This window comes from Mya arenaria, chromosome 13 (genome assembly GCF_026914265.1).
Source record: "Mya arenaria isolate MELC-2E11 chromosome 13, ASM2691426v1".
NCBI classification, from domain to species: domain Eukaryota; kingdom Metazoa; phylum Mollusca; class Bivalvia; order Myida; family Myidae; genus Mya; species Mya arenaria.
The window spans coordinates 14,767,455-14,773,500 of record NC_069134.1 but is presented as its reverse complement, the minus strand read 5'-3'; the positions used below and the strand labels follow the sequence as shown (position 1 = coordinate 14,773,500).

The window sequence follows — 6,046 nt, the reverse complement described above, 5'->3', positions numbered from 1 at the left end:
AAATTATCACTGTAAACATTTTCTGGTTGCAAAAAACGACAAATTATCACTGTAAACATCTTCTATATCAATAAACAGGTATTCTCTTTTTTTGATGGACGTAATAAGCATGTGAAAATTTTACAGTGAAACCACAATTGACATTATGTTATATTCATCATTAAAGTATGTAGTTATATGTCTGATTAACAGTGTCTTCACAAATCGATGCAGATTATTTTATGCTTGATGTTCATACAAAATTGTTTTGAAGTAACGTTAATCACGGTGTTGTAAGACATGAAACATCTTCTCTTTTAGCTGAATATTTACTGACGTGTACCATTCAATCTTATATTATACAATCAAAACGATTTTCTGTACTTTGCCTTTTATTTAATGTTTGTATTTTACAAGTGATATTATGTTTAAAAAGTGTAAATTATTCGGTAACAAATTTTAAAAAGCTGTAGTTTCCATGCACTCCCCCCCTTTAACCCCTCCCCCAATGGCAAAGGCGTAAACATGTTTTACTATGTGTATGAGAAGATTCATTTTCTTACAATTATGGTCAACAAAATCTCTCTGTAGGGAGAGGGGCAAAACCATATCTCCCTCACATGAATTCATTCAAGAGCTGGACCGGAAATTTTATTGGAACAGCAGTTCCACACTAGATAAATATGTGGCTACTGGGCGTGGGATCAGGTTAGGAAAATTCTTCAAATATTATACTTGTTTCCGCGAATCACTATGTTATTTTATTCATTAAAAACGTTGTTGATTACTGGTATAACTAAATTTTACCTTAAAAAAAACATTTTTGCCAAAATGTGTTTTCTTTTACAATTGATATGTGGATGGGAACGCGATTTTGATCATTGTGGCGCTAACGTGAATAACGAGAAAAGGCGAGAATCAAATCGCGCACTCTTTTCCCCTTGATTTTTCATGGTATTTTCGAGCTTAAAACTTAGTTATTTGTTGTCAACATAAAAAACACGCCAATTTCAGCAATAAACCCTCTGCAACACTATTTATTGACGTTTAGTTGATCATAACCTTTTAACGTGTGTTTAATTTACCGAAAGAGTTGGTCAGCTGTTCGGCTTTTGGACTTTGGTAACTACGTTTGTATGACGGTAAGGTGCAAACATTTCTGGTCGATGATGTGAGGCGTTTTTGAAATAAAAACAGTATTATTTTATTTTTTTGAAACGAAAGAACATTGATCAGAATATGCTTGATCATGAAATGGTTGTTTATAACCGATATTTGTTAACATTCTGACAAACAACGTAGTAACCGAGACACCGTTTCCCAGTTTATCACGAGGAACATCCGGTGTTAAACTTCAACGTTTCTTGGTTTAAATTGTGGAATTGCAAGTGGTAAGTACAAATAAAATGTTATTTAATCATTAATGATTATTTTTAATCAGTATAACACAATCTACAAGCTTGATAAGTAATTTGACAGTACTTTCACATGGCAATCAAAGTAATTGTCAAAACCCGGAAGTGAATTCTGCGAATTGTTTTGTTGTTAGCAACCGATAATGACCGCCAAGGTTAAATGTTAAACGTTGTCACAGGCCTCGACGGTACCTTATGAAAAAGAATATATTCAAAATGATGATCCAGATTTTGCAAATGAACAACTTTAACTTGACAATCTTTATTATAAATGAATTTGTGCAGTCTTCTCAAAGTCAAAATATAAAAGATTCAGATGAAAGGTCAATTTTATGTTTGATAAATAATGATGATTTTGATTGTGAAATGAACAAGAGTCTGATAGTGGACATGATGTTTCTGAGACTAATTTCAACGATGATTTATTACTTTGTAAAATAATTATAATGGTACTCTGAGAACTGAAGATGTCAAGGAGATTCAAAATGTAAACAAACTGCAGTGTGCATACTACTATCATTTGAATGTTACTGAATAACGGTTCGGATCACCTGTTTTCATAAAGTAAAATACTATTTGATTTTTTATTTGCTATCAGTATTGTCTTTGAAGGTGCTGAACCATGTAGCCAAGATGTGCACTACCACTACTCATGGGATTTTGCCCAGCAAGTCCACTATCCACATCATGCCAACAAGTTGGGCCGATATATTTCGCCACCCCACAGAAATGTCATGTGTTTCGCATGTGTGCCTTAGGTTCAGCTATGTTTTTATGGTAAGATGTCACTCTGAATTAAACATGGAGTAACAGAATAAGACAGATCTTATACAATAATGATGTACCTGTAAAAATTGTCTTTCCAAGTCAGAATTAATTTTTTAGGTTAGATTTTTTATGTTGTCAGCTTTGTATTCCTGTTCAAAAACTTTTACCTTGGCCATACTTAGAAATCCTTTTAAAAGATTCAACGTAAACAAGTTAAACACTCTTGATCTTAGCTTGGATTTTAAAAAAGAATTTTAATTAGAAATAAAGATCTGTAAAAGTAATACAGCTATCTGTTAGTGTCATTTTGGGTTGTCTACATTATCTTCTTGCTGACTATTTCAGTACAATTTTATTATTATTTGTGAAATCAATTAAAGGGGCTATACACCATATGATGAAATAGCGGGAAAAAAAGAAGAAAATTGTCGAAAACTGACATAAACTTGGTATCAATGAGTACAATGCATTGAAACTAACTACATGTAACTGAAGTACCACATAGTTTACAATTATATATTTGCAGTTTTTTCGTATTGAACCATTAAAAAAGATTACTAGGTATGTATACCTAGTAGAATTCATTTGTATGCGTGATTGGCTTGTCGATGTTATCACCTGATATAACCAAGTTAGGTATATAGCTTAGATATTCCAAAGGTTTAGAGTAAGCCTTCGTAGCACAGTAGATACAACATTGGACTGCAATTTTGGTGAATCCGGATCGAACATTTACATTTTGGTATTTTTTTTACAATTATGATATCAAAGTGTAAAACATTTTATTAAATAATTGTCCTGAGATTTGTTACAGAAAAAAACTGTTTTTGGTGCCAATCTGGTGTATAGTCCCTTTAACAATAGTTAACATTTATTTGTACAGGAAAGTAGACATTTTATCTGGTGGACGAGGCCGAATTGCCGGGGAAAGGAAGTGACAGTGTCGTGAGCCTGGCCCACCACTACTTTCAGCACTATGGTGTCGGTGAAAAACATGCTGAGGTATTTAATGCTTCACCCATTTAAATTATCTATAGAATTTTAATGGATTAAAGGTTCTAACAGCTTATGCAAACTTTATCCTTATTGCTGAGAAGAGATTATGAGAATCAATAGTGAATATAAAAGATGATGAAACTTAACATATTTTACACCATGAAACACATTCTTACTCAGATTTTTTTTCCATTTCACATTCGATGATTGATAACGATTGGATATTTGGATTCAACCATGGCTTATGAAATGTGTCCATCAATATAACATTGCTTTCTTCATGTACTGCATATAGCTTAAAAAAGAAAAAAAATGTATTAAATTTTCCAGGTTTATTTCGATAATGCTGTCGGCCAAAACAAGAACAATGCTGTGCTTTGGTATGCCATGTGACCTGTAATGACAGGTAAGTTTTCTTATCTGTTAATAATTGTTTGTCTGATTTTTTAGGACAAATGCACTGTCTTTTGAAATCAATCACATCATTGATATCTGCGATTGGTGCTTTAATTTTAAAGGATGCAGAACTGGATGAAGTTAAAGTGTAGTTGGCAGTAATTTGATATGAGGAATATGTTAACTAAATAAACATATGTTAACACTCCATTATTGTAAGATTTATATGTCTTGAAAACTTTATTATACCCTAGTTAAAATCATTTGCTTAGTTATATTTTTTGTGAATATAGATAAGTTTTATTTACACTAAACAGATCTTCCAACAATTTTCAGGATTGCATGAGAGTGTAACACTAAACACTATGTTGGCTGGGCACACCAAATTTGCTCCTGACTGTCACTTCGGCAACTGGAAGGTCCAGTGGCGATGTTGTAATGCCGAGAATCTTCAAGAAATTGCCCACACTGTTTTCACCTCTTCAAAGTCCGGCCACAACATCCCACACTTGGTTTATGACCCTCAACAGCCAATCACAGTTCACAGTTGGAAATCATTCCTAGATACATATTTCAAAACTCTAAAGAATATTACCAAATACCACCATTTCTATGTATCAAAACATAAACCAGGAGTTTAGTATGCAGAGAGTAATAATTAATAAGAGTTTGTAGATTCCTCAGAAATTGAAGTTATTCTTTTGAGGATGAGTCCAGAATGTGGTGTTTTGCCTGAAATAAAGCACGCAACGTGCCTAGATGCTGAACGTCAATTGTACCTTCAATATTCTTTTGGTCCATTCTTTAGATCTGAGTCATCAAGATCTGCAGTATGCCCTAAACCAACTCTGTGTAAAGTCGAAGTTTACTCATTTGTTGGTGAAATGTCGATTGTAGATCAAATGTTTGTGGCAAATATGAAAGAAATGAGTAAAAAATGGCATTATCACATGTAACCATAGCAACAGGCTGTTGTTTTATGTAGTTCTTTTATGTCATTTTGTACATATAATGAGCAATGTGTACTCTTTGTGTCTATGAATTAGTTTATGTGTTAGCTATAACAGACAGTTAAGTTAGTATTTCGGCATGGACACTGCATTTAAAATAAGAACATTTTTAGTGGACATTGTTTTCAAACTGGCTTACCAATGTGTAACAGAATGATCCATATCTTTTGATTTCTTTGTACAAAAATGACTAGAAACTTTAGTTTTTATACCTAAGATACTTGGTATCATTTACATGCCAATAACTTAAAACGCATTGTATATTGAGAACACATTATTTGTGGCAGACTTTGAAAATGATTGGAAATAGCATTTTCATTAGTAACCATAGCAACCGATTTTTGCTTTGACCTTTGTGGCCAATTTCTATGTCATTATAGACATTAGTAATGTGTACTTGCTATTTTAATGTTGAAGTTTATGTAACACTAGTAAAGATAAGTGATATATTTAAACAGGTATCTTGACATATATATAATATTTAAAATAAGAACAGTTTTGTTCACATTGTTTTTTATCCCTGTGTTTCATAATGTTTCATATGTTTTATAACTTTTGTGAAATTTAACGTGAAACTTTAGAGTTAATTTCTGTAAATACTTAGTATCATAAAGATGTCAATAACTTATAAATAAAAAAAGATTATGCGGACTTTCAAAAATGATTGGTAATAGCATTTTCATAAGTAACCATAGCAACTGAATTTTGCTTTGACCTTTGTTGTAAGTTTCTTTATCATTATGGACATTAGCAATGTATACTTGTTATTTTCCTTTTGTAGTGAATGTGATACTAGTAAAGATAGTTTTATATTTTAATATTTTGACTTGTGTACTTCATTAAAAATAAGAACAGATTTAGCGAACATTTCGTTCAAATTGTGTTAAAGCTCTCTGTTACGAAATGTTCCATATCCATTGTTGTTTTTTTAATATTTGACTGACTAGTTCAGATTTTATTTCTGCAATTGCTTGGTATCATAAAAATGTCAATAACTTAAAACACAACTTTATGAAAAACATTATTTTTTGAGAAACATTTAGAAAATGAGTGAAAATGGCATTATCAATAGTTACCATAGCAACCAAATGCACTTATGAACTTTTCGTTAACTTTTGTAATCAAACTATGAGTGCTTATTGTTTCTATGCTAAAACTTATATGTTACATGTAAATAGTCCTTGACATGATACTTATCTGACATGGATATTTCATTCTAAATAAACACATTAGACCATACATTTTGTTCATTTCGATTTCTACACCCGTGTTACGAAAAGTACTATATTTTTTTAGTTTTTGTGAATTTTGACTTGAAACTTTGGATTTTTGTTCTTGAAATACTTGGCATCATAAAGGTTACAATATCTCAAAATGTCATTTTTGGGCCAGAATGATCATATTCCCATTCCCATCCACATATTCAAACAAACATCACCGCAAAAAAAGGCAATCAAGCCACTTTGATTTACACAAATGTAT

At 31.8% G+C, this 6,046-nt stretch overlaps 1 long non-coding RNA gene across 1 annotated transcript; it reads left to right on the top strand.

Moving 5' to 3' along the window:
• The first annotated feature begins 999 nt into the window (after window positions 1-999).
• Window positions 1,000-5,803, top strand: LOC128213009 (uncharacterized). Its single transcript, XR_008257665.1, has 5 exons — window positions 1,000-1,370; window positions 2,007-2,171; window positions 3,046-3,164; window positions 3,489-3,564; window positions 3,891-5,803. It is a non-coding gene; the product is annotated as an uncharacterized LOC128213009 (long non-coding RNA).
• The last annotated feature ends 243 nt before the right edge of the window (window positions 5,804-6,046 follow it).